Here is a 10,879-nt window from a genome sequence, read left to right as displayed (position 1 = left end):
AAAATGTCCCTTTAATCTGCAGATGCAGACTTGGTTTGTTCAGGAACATCTTTCCAATTTTATCTATATATTCTTTTCTGTTCTATTTATTTCTGTTTCAGATATACCAGTAGTCCCTGTATGTTCATCTTCATATTTAATTAGGTTGAATCATATGAAATTGTTATTTTTGACCACTTTTTAAAACCTATAAAAATTCAGAGAGAGCCTCTCAAATATTCTTGTGGTTCCAATTAAAATTCCTTTCTTTTCCCTTGTCCTTTCTTTCATTGCATTATCTGTGAATATCAATAAGCCCTTTCTGCATGTACCCAATCAGGATTTAGCTGTGTTTATCTGGCTCCTTGTGGTTTCTGATATAGGTATTATTTATCTAATGAAGAATTAGTAGCCTCAATTTTTTTCTGTATCTCTTCAATTTTTGTTTGCATTTTATTCCAGTTGTCTCATTTTATTTTTGAATTCTTTTCTCAGTGACTTCTTACTCTCTTTATTTTTAGCTAACTTTCACATTATTTATTATTGGAAGCTTTTAAAAATTTCTTGCAATATGCTGCAACAGTAGGTTTAATCTTTGTATTTTGCATGCAATTTCCCTCTCTTTTTTTTTCTTCTCAGCTGTACTATGTCTAGATACTCCTGTGCCTGTCTGCCTGCCTTTCTCTCTTCTAGCCGCCCTCCCTCCCTTCCTGCCTTCCTTCTTTTTCAGCTCACTCCACGTGGGAAGCCCTGTGAGTCTTGTCTTTGCCTAAACAGAATGTGAAACTTCCCTGGGACTGATGGGTTCTATGTCCTCCCTGCTCTGGTGGGGCTTGAAGGTACAGCTGGAAGCTGTCGTCTTTGTGCAATTTTGTTAGTAGTCTGGGACGGTGGAGGAACTCTTGCAAGCTCAGGGCACAGCCTGTTCTGCAGGCGATGCCCTTGGGTTTCCACTTCTTGCCCCGATTTAGGAAGGAGTTTGTTCTCTGCCAGAGACAAGGACCCCTGTGTGGGCTCCTCCCATCCCCGTGGAAGCAGAGAAAGAGGGGGATGGGGTTGGGGGGAGTTGCCCCTGGATGTCCTGAGGATCCCTGAGCCTGCAGGGGTCTTGTTCTCTTTCCAATTCCTTCCCTCCATCCTAATGTGTTTGCTGCTATAGAATATTCCGCCCTGGACAACTGCAGTCAGTTGGTCGTCTCGTTTTCCTCTCCAGCTCCCCCTCCTGCTCATCTCTGGGGCTCCTTGGAGGTAAGAGGTAGGTGAGGGCTTTAACCCCAGAGACTCTCCTTCAACTGCTGACCAGTTGTTTCTTTTCGAATTTAGGTTTATTCATGAAAAAGCTCAGAATGCTCTCTGCTTACCCTCTTCCCCAAGGTTCTATTTCTCAGGGACAGGAGGCTGTTGTTGATTTCCATACTTTTTCTTCCTGGACTTCACTTTTAAAAGATGATGACATGAAGCTAGTCTTTCTTTTTTGGATGTTACTATAGTGTTTTAAAACTGGTTTTCACTGATTGCTTATTGTTGAGTTTTATTAGGTTTTACAGGATGTTTCTGTGGTCTGGCTTTATTTGGAGAAGGACCCTTAGTGTGTTTTAAATATAATGTAAAATGTAAATGTCATTTCCATAATGCTCAATTCCTAGGCTTCCTCCCAGGTGACTTCCACCAGCCTCTGACACACAGGTCTCTGCCCCTGGAGACTCCTGCATGGCCTCAGACAGACCCAGCCCTCTCTACCTCTCATTGTGCTCCCCCGAGTCACTGCAGAATATGCTGGGAATTCATGGTCCTGAGATGGGAGGGGCTGGCTGCAATAGCCTTGCTCTGTTCCAGCCCTTCCAAAACCAGGATGGCCTTGCCCGCTTTACCCCAGTGAGTCCTGGAATGCCCAGGTATAAAACCCGGGGCGGGATGCTTTCTGGGGTCCTCAGCCACAGTGCAAATAGAGCACATTCAGGTGAGACCTCTCTGCCCCGGCCACTTCCCTGAGCCTGGGGGACTGCCTGGCTATGAGCCCTGGGCTCCTGCGGTTCCTCAATGCCTATCTGTAAGTAGTCACCTGCTTCACGTAGCTCGTATGGGAGGGGTCCTGCTCCCTGGACTTGGGTAAGTAGTAAGAGTGCAGCCCAGGACACCGTGGGCTGAAGTGGAAGCCAGTGCCTGGCGAGCCTGCTTCCAACCCCCGCCTGTGTGGCTTCCTGTGCCCCACCCTCCAGGGCTCTTGCTGCCTCCCAACGTGCGCGCCCACCTCTGCCTCCTCTGCTGCCCCTTTGGGTCCTTCGACCTCTCGCAGTGGCCGTGGTCCAGGCGTCAGTCCTCGGGGCCTTGCTTTTCCCTTCCTGGTGGTCATGTCCAGGCTTGTGGGTTTAAACCCCTTTATGCATTGATGAGCTTGATGCCTCTCTTTTCCAGACCTGTCTTCCGAACCCCATCTCAGCCTCCATGATGGGAGGGCTCACAGGTGTTCCCTGTCCACCCAGCCCGTGCCACGTGCCATCCACATCCGAGCCCTGGCCGTGCACCTGGCCTGGCAGAATCAGGCCGGCTCTGAGGCAAGGAGAGCACTGAGTGCTGGGGGTGGATGAGGCGGAGCGGGCAGAAGCCAGCAGGCAGCGGGTCCATGGGAGAGGGACGGCTCTGCTGGCACCCACCGAGGACCCTCACCCAGCCCGCGCCACCTGCAGCCTCCCTATCCCAGCCTGTCCAGGGGAGGAACTTCCAACCTGGGAGCCACCCTGGCCCCTTTCCTTCTCCATGCTCACATCCAGCCTGTCAGAAAGTTCTGTCTCCGCTTTCAGAGTTCAGACCCAGAGCCCGCTGCTGCTCCAACTTCCCCGCCAGTCCCAGCCACCCTCATTCCCCCTCCATTACGCAACGGGCTTCTGTTTCTCAGTCTCCTTGCTTAACCTCTGCTTATTCTCAGGAAGGGGATACCCACAATGGCTTACTCTCTCTTTCAGAATAACAGGCAGTTCCCCAGGCCCCATCTCTCCATTCTCACCTCCCCCTGCCTAGAAGGGCCCTCCTGGAAGTACATGTCTGCTCAGCGCCCCTGCTCAGCTGCGGCTTCTGGTGAGGCCCACCCTGCCCACTTCATTTCAAATTGCAGCTCTCCCTGGTGCCTCCGCCGGCTTTATTGTCACTGTTCACACACTACACTGTGTTCCTATTTCCTGCTCCTTATCTGTTTCTCTTGTTGGAGTGCAAATTCCACGAAGGAAGGGTTTTGATTCTCTTCAGTTCACAACTGTGCCCAGCACCTAGTAGACTACACATATGCAGTGAAAAAACACATCAGTGCAAGTTCAGTAAGTGAATTCTCATGGAAACAAGCTGTGGATTTAGAAGCAAAAGGCTTGGGGTCCCATCCTGAGTCCACCACTCGTGCAAACGCTCCATGACTCGGTCTCTTACCCCTCTGGTGGGGATGCTACCAGCCTGAATGATGGTGGCAATGTGCCTGCCAGGGTTACCTGAAATGAAAATCCAGTTCCAGATTATGTCTGGTGCATAAATTAAGTAGCTACCTGGGCTCGGAAAATAGCCAGAAGTGGAAAGCTTTATAAATAGTGGGTTACAAGAAAAATAAAGAACTTTGTTCAGTCACCTCAGCTGCAGTCAACCCCCAAGGAGGGAAAGAGGAGCCCCACCACCCCCCACATGTCATTCAGCTCCTCTCCCGGCCAGCTTCGTCTCCACATGCACAGGAGCACACAGGCTTAGGGTAATTACACGGCTTGTTTGAGAAGCCAGTCTGGAGCCAAATTCTTCTTTTCCCCTTAAATGCCCGGCCTGTTCTCCTATGCCACAGCAACCCTCAACTGCAAAACATACAAATGAAATATTCAGATCATTACTTCTGATATCATTACTCTTCACTTCCTCACTTTTTTGTGAACTTCTATTAATAGACCATACTTCGGTGACCCAGAGGGACAGGCCATCACTTACTAGAATTTGAAATAATTATTAAAAAACATTCATTGGACTTAGCTTTCTACTCTTTATTGAGAAATTCTAATGACATGACTTGTTTGTGCACATTATCCAATTTGCACATCAACATGTGACATTTCTGTTTAATTCTGGTTTTGTCACATTGATTTTTTCCCCAGTATATAATAATGCCATCATATTGAGAATTATAAAAGTTCAGAACGATCCCTAACTCCCCTGAAACCTGTCATTATACTTACATTTCCAACCAACTTTCTAGAATTCTATGTTTCTTCCTTCGTTTTATGCAAATTCCAGGTAGTGAGGCTTCATTTCCTTGGCAAGATCTCTTTGGGAACTTTTCCTTGAAACACGGAGAAGGAGCTGGCTCTCAGCATCATTAAGACGGCTCTGCTAGGCTCTCTCCGGGGGGTGCGGGGTCTGCGGGCACACATGCTATGGCACAGGCTGCGTGACTGCAAAACCCACCAGGAAAGACCCGGCAAAGGAACTGGGGTTGCCATCCGTGTGTGAAAGGGAGAAGGGATGGAAACTTGTTTGCATCTGTCCCCTGGCGAGCACTTGCTTCCCGATGACTCTGATTATTCATAAAAAGCGTGCATCACAGAGATAACTCCAGCTGCATGGAAGGTGCCAAGATGTGATGGAAATTAGGAGGAGGTAATGGCTCGCCCGCGCTCTCTCTGTGATAAGCTTCCATGAGAGAAGGCAGAATATTTAAGAGCCTGAAGTCACCATGTGACGCCTGTACAACGAGGCCAGCGTGGCTCGCTGGAGCCCCAGAGAACGTCTTTGATGATGACATTGCCCTCAATGTTCCCGGTTCTCTTTTTCCTTTTCTTTTTAAAAATAACTCCTCCCGTCTCCCCAGGGCCTTCACAAGTGCGTCTGAGAGGTTATTTGGAGGTGGGAGAGCTTTGGATCAGGATGACGAATATCAAGGACTTAGCTCGGTGTCTAGCTCTGTGTTGGCACCCTGGACTCAAGAGCCGCCCCCCCCGATGGACATTTGTCAGGAGCCAGGGCTGCCCCCAGGGGCACCTGCCCACCCGTTCCTATTAGAGCCATCTCTCCACATAAATGGGGACCGGCCACCTTGGCATCTGAGTCGTGCTGTCCGGCAAATGCCAGGCTGGTTCACAGGCTGTGGGGTGTGATGGGTGATGTCAGGCTGTGGGGTGTGATGGGTGATGCTAGGCTGGTTCACAGGCTGTGGGGTGTGATGGGTGATGCCAGGCTGGTTCATAGGCTGTGGGGTGTGATGGGTGATGCCAGGCTGGTTCATAGGCTGTGGGGTGTGATGGGTGATGCCAGCTGGTTCATAGGCTGTGGGGTGTGATGGGTAATGCCAGGCTGGTTCATAGGCTGTGGGGTGTGATGGATGATGCCAGCTGGTTCATAGGCTGGGGGGTGTGATGGGTGATGAGGTTCACCCCCTGATATTTTCAGCTGAAGGAATTTGAGAAAAGTGCAGAAGCAGGAAGCCACACTCACCTTCCTTCCTCCTCTCCTGACTTAGGTCATAAAAGCAGGACTCTCTGGCCCTCCCGGGAAGCTGGTCTAGGAACCCTGCCTGTGAGAAGTGGCCACCCCGTCATGTGGAGTGGAGCGTCCTTCGCTCAGGAGCTGAAGGGCCACACAGGCCTGCCAGGTCCCCCCGCTTTGCTGCCAGTAGATCACACCGCTTCCTTCTGTTCTTTCCCTCCACCGTCCCATTCTCACCAAACCTCCCGTGAAACACACTCAGGCTCGCCTGTTTCTTTGGGTTGGCGTTTCCTTATGAAGGCTCCTGTGTCACATAAAACTTAGATTAAGTAAAATGTGCACTTTCCTCTTGTCCATCTGTCTTTTGTGATAGAAGCTTCAGCCGTGAACCTAGGATGGGTGAGGAAAGACGTCTTTCCCCTACTGAGCAACTCTGCTGGAAGCTTTGCATCCTTTCCTTCCTCCCCTGCAGCTGCTTGTCCCAGGACCCCTTCCTTGTCCACTGCCCTTCCCTTCCCAGCCTGAACGCGACAATGGAGACTGTCTCGGGACGGCTTGGAGGGCCTCCACTGGCCTTCTCTTCTGTGCCTCTCTTGCTCTTCCTGCTGTCCCCACCCCTGTGGGTCTGCATCCTGCAGAGGTGCACACGGTTCCTGTGGGACAGCAGAAAAAGTATAAGCTATACACAGGCTGCTGAGCAGATGCCATACGCTCTCATGCTTAATCTATTCCTGGACCTGGGCTACAGAAATGTGCCAAGAAAAAGGTATAGAAGTTATTACCCTGAAAGGAAAGAATCAAAACGAAATTCAACAGGTGTCACCCAAGGATGTTGGCCTAGGAAGGCACTCCCTGGATGCGGCGCCATGCTGTGGGGTGCCTGTGGCTGTGGGGTGTGCCTGGGCCCGCCATAGGTCCAGGGCAGCCTAGGGCGGGTGTGGATGGGAGCCTGCAGGGCTGGGGTCTCAGTGGAGCGGGAATCCTGTCTTGGCCCCAGGATCTTCCTGCAGTGCTTCAGGTAACATTTTTCTAGGCTGCAGGAAGATTTCCAGGAGCTTCCTTGAGATGACTGCAGCCTTGTTTGCGTCCTTGGTGAATACGTAGATGTTTCACGATTCTTGGTCATTTCTGAATCCGGGAGATCGACGCTGAGTCCTACTGGCGCTCCTGCTGCCTCGCTGGGCTCACTGCCTGGGCCAGCCCAGATGCAGCCTCTCGCCTGGAGGGTATTCATGAAGGAGGCCAGTGTCAAGCAACTCCACCCTATGGATTCTGTTTCAGATAAAACATGCTCATTTGGCCAAGGCCAACACAGGCACCCTCCTCCTGCTTTGTCTGGACGTAAGCAGCTGAGGCTTGGCCCTGCCTCGTCAAGAGGTCTACCTGGCTGCAGAGGCTCAGCCTCCCCCCTGAGCATTGTGGGGTGTCTTCCACTCTCCCCATCACACGCTAAGCTCTTTCCTTCTTGCCATGGGGCATCATGACAACATATTTAGCAAAATGCCACAGCTGTCATACGTGTGTTTCTCCAGCTGCTGCTTCTGAGCCAGCTTCCCAGGCCTCGGATAGACCAGAGTTTGCTCATCATGCCATCTCTTCAGTGACTGATTACGTGGGAATTCGGGAAGTGCCGACTTTCCCTGGATGACTGGGTTTCTTGATGTGACACTCCCCTCAGCAAATCCTACCTTCCTTTCCCTTTGCAATTCTTGAGACCATTTTCTACTTGACAATAAAGTGACCTTAAGGCACCGTGTTCATTTCAGTTTCAGACAGTTGTTTTGCTCCTTTTTTCCAATGAGAGAAAGACACGAAGCCCCCTTCCCTGCTGCCGACTTTCTTGGTGTGCCCCTGATGCCAGGCCGCCTGTGTCTTCACGGGAAACTCCACGGACCAGGGAGTCCGTGTAAGATGTCTGGGTGAGGTACAGTCACTTTCTGCAAACTTAGAGCATGAAATAATCAGGACAACATGTCAGCCAGGTCATACCCTTCAGCTGACTATAGTTTTGTCTGGGAGTGAAATTCTAAACTGCCAAGCAGCTTCTGTGTTATGCTGTAATCATTTAGAGCCTTCTCATTTTTGTAAGACTTTTGACTTATCTGTTTCTCGCTTAAATGCTTTCTTCTTTAGTTGCGCCTTTCCTGGATAGACATGCAGGCTGTGCTATGTCTTGAGAGGCACAGGGAATCCAGTCACTGAGGCATGCTCACCGTGGCTTCAACTGTGGGCATTGATTTCTTCCCTAAAACCCTGGAGGAGACACTTCGGGGCTGTTCTCCTGGCTTCTTCAGGTGTGTGTTCACTGCATCTGGGCCTTATGGCCCCCCTCACGGGGTCACATGGGAAGGCCGGGCGCAGGGAGGCTTCTGTGGTGGGGGCTGGGGGTGTCTTGTGTGCTTCTTCCTCTCCCTCCTTTTTTTTTTCTTTTGTTGTTGTTTTTTTAAATCATGAAGGAAGAGTGATTCCCAGAATCTCACCCCTTTGGACTTACCCTTGGTCTCACTGGCCAGAGCTGGCCACGTGACTACCCCTACTGGCCATGGAAACCGAGGCAGCAAATATCTGGGTGTTCAGGCCATGGTGGGAACAGCTGTTGAGAACAGCAGCCGGGTCTCAATCGTGGACTGAAGTAAAGCTGGCTGCAGGTCCTCATCCTGCTGTCCCGTCGCTGCAACGAACCGCAGCTCCTCTCATCAACAGGGGCTCCTTCCCCACCCCTGGAGGCCGGGTGGCCTCTGACTTGCTTTGGCCAGTAGGAAGGGGGCCTTGCCCAGCCGAGGCCTAAGACGCCGTGAGCTCTTGCAGTTCCCACGAAGCCCTGTACTGTCACGAGCATCTGCCTGGGGCCCTGAGAGTCTCTGTGGTGCCCAGCTGGCGTGGGAGGGGGCTCGGCAAAGCTCAGTGAAGCCACCCAGCCGGGCCGGCTGAGCAGATACATTCATTCTCCTCCTCCCCAGCTCAGATCGCAGCCCTGCCCCAACACCACCTCGACGGTGAGCAGGCGCCAGTGGTGGTGGTTACATGCACAGAGGTTTGTGGTTGTTTCTTGTGGTTACCACTGAGGCAATAGATAACTGAAAATGGAAACAATAGCAACTACAGACGCTCTCACTATAGAGTATTTAGAAGGCTAAAAATGTGTAAATACAGAAAATCACCCTGAAGCCTACCCTGCAGAGAAAACTATTATTAACACTCGGCAGGGGTGCTTTTATTTTTCTATATACTCCTTTTTCAAGTGTAGACATTATACGGTATGTAATTTTTTTCATTTAATGGTAAAAGTTTGTTTTACATTTTAATGAACACTCTTCTTAAATATCAGTGTAATAGCATGTAAATATTGGGTTCTTTGTATAGGTCAAAATTTGTACAAGCTTTCCAATTTTGGATATTTGAATTTTTAAAATATTAATGCAATGAACATATCAGTACATAATATTTTTGCTCATATGCACTTTACTTCTTTCCTTAAGATGTATTCTTAGAGATGGAGGTCCTGGGCCGAAGGCAGGTGGCAGCGTCCCCGTCCTGTACCCATCCAGCTGCCTTCTAGGAAGCTGGGGCTGTGTCCTGTGCCCACATCCCATGGATGGAGAGTTCTGTTTCACTCACCATCAGCAGCACAAAGCTTCATCATTTGAAATGTTTCCTTCATGCTTCTAGAAGAAAGGTGTTTTCATTTTAACTCCAGTCTCATGGTGCTCACCTGCTGTGGTGCGTGTCTGTCTCCGCCAGCCGCAGGCACCAGCACAGGAGGCTTGTGTGGCCCAATTCTGGCATTGATATTTGGGGGGACGTGGGTAGAAAGGGCCCGAGCAATGTTTACTAGTCCCTAAGAAAAGAGCCCAAGAGGACACATCTCTTCCTCTTCCACTGGCCATAGTCAGATCTGAATGTGACGGTGGGACCGTTGCAGTGTCTCTCAACCCAGAGGCCTGGCTGCCTGAGATGCGCAGAGCTCCTGAACTAACCAACCCTGAGCTCGCCCTGCCAGGATCTGCACCTCCGTTCTTTAAGGACGTGCACTTGGTGCTGCTCGAGTCGTCAGACGTGTGCGTGTTCTCTGTGGCTGGCGCCTCCCACATGCTGTCCCGTGGCCTCGCCCTCCTCCTACTGCTGCTCGGCAGCTGGGGGCTTCTCTCCAGTGTCGTGTGATGGCCTTTTGAAAAATGGAACCAATAAACTCAGACACCTGGAAGCTGCAAAGTGTGTATGTGCCTCTTAATAAAATATTTTTTAGTATGCTTGTAATTACAAATTTGTTTGCAATTAATATTAAATAAAGAAACAACAAAGAAGAAAAAGTAGATTTCTGGTTTGGTCCTTCCTGGGCCAGCTCTAGTTCAGGGGCTCTGAGGATGCTGTGGTCAGAGAGGCCCTACCAAACACCCCTCTCAAGACCTTTCTTCTCTGTGTGGGTGGTGGAGACACAAAATAAACAGGGCTTTCCCTGTGAGGGACAGAAATAAAGAGGATTCAGAGAAGGCCACTCTGAGGAGGAGACATTGGACCTACCATGTGAAGAGAGAGAAGGAATTCACTCTTCAAGAAGGGTGAATTCTCATCAAGACTAGTGAAAGAGTATTTCAAGCTGTCTTGGTGCTGTGCATTTGGCAGTAAAACCAGGAGCTTGGAGTACAGTGGTCTGAAGCAACAGGTCCAGTGACAGCTGCCAGAGGAGGGTGGACCTCAGGTTGACCCTGGGCAGGAGCTCTGTGTTGACCGTGGGGTCTGCTGGGGTCACTGTGCTATGTCTTCCACTGCTGGACAAACCTTCGCCCAGGGTCCTGGCAGTGGCCAGAGGAAAACAAGCCAACCACGTTCAGACACGTTCCTGGAGCTGGGAGGAGTCTCTCTGGAATAAGGAGGAGTCTCTCCGGAGCTGGGAGGAGTCTCTCTGGAACTGGGAGGAGTCTCTCTGGAGCTGGGAGGAGTCTCTCTGGAATGAAGAGGAGTCTCTCTGGAGCTGGGAGGAGTCTCTCTGGAACTAGGAGGAGTCTCTCTGGAATGAGGAGGAGTCTCTCCGGAGCTGGGAGGAGTCTCTCTGGAACTAGGAGGAGTCTCTCCGGAGCTGGGAGGAGTCTCTCTGGAATGAGGAGGAGTCTCTCTGGAGCTGGGAGGAGTCTCTCTGGAGCTGGGAGGATTCTCTCCGGAACTGGGAGGAGTCTCTCTGGAGCTGGGAGGAGTCTCTCTGGAATGAGGAGGAGTCTCTCCAGAACTGGGAGGAGTCTCTCTGGAATGAGGAGGAGTCTCTCTGGAGCTGGGAGGAGTCTCTCTGGAGCTGGGAGGAGTCTCTCCGGAGCTGGGAAGTGTCTCTCCAGAACTGGGAGGAGTTTCCCTGGAACCCCCTCCCCTCCCAGGGCTGAGTCAGTGTCCGAGCCGGGAGCTGGGGCTGCCTTCCAGAGGCTGGCTCCCTCCACTGAGAGAGGCTCAGCCTTCCCTGGGCATT

The 10,879-nt window shown here is 50.9% G+C and overlaps 1 long non-coding RNA gene across 3 annotated transcripts; it reads left to right on the top strand.

Annotated features, from left to right (window-relative positions):
* Window positions 1-588: 588 nt before the first annotated feature.
* Window positions 589-9,631, top strand: LOC134761626 (uncharacterized). Of its 3 annotated transcripts, none has more exons than XR_010140540.1 (6): window positions 589-818; window positions 1,139-1,234; window positions 7,191-7,348; window positions 7,558-7,718; window positions 8,385-8,458; window positions 8,904-9,631. It is a non-coding gene; the product is annotated as an uncharacterized LOC134761626 (long non-coding RNA). The 3 variants fall into 3 exon arrangements; XR_010140542.1 differs by having other exon boundaries at window positions 595-818; window positions 1,139-1,227; XR_010140541.1 differs by having other exon boundaries at window positions 595-818; window positions 7,191-7,343.
* Window positions 9,632-10,879: the final 1,248 nt, after the last annotated feature.

The sequence above is a fragment of the Pongo abelii genome, chromosome 5 (assembly GCF_028885655.2).
Source record: "Pongo abelii isolate AG06213 chromosome 5, NHGRI_mPonAbe1-v2.0_pri, whole genome shotgun sequence".
NCBI classification, from domain to species: Eukaryota; Metazoa; Chordata; class Mammalia; order Primates; family Hominidae; genus Pongo; species Pongo abelii.
Note: the sequence above shows the minus strand (reverse complement) of the source record. Positions and strands in the feature narration are given on the sequence as shown.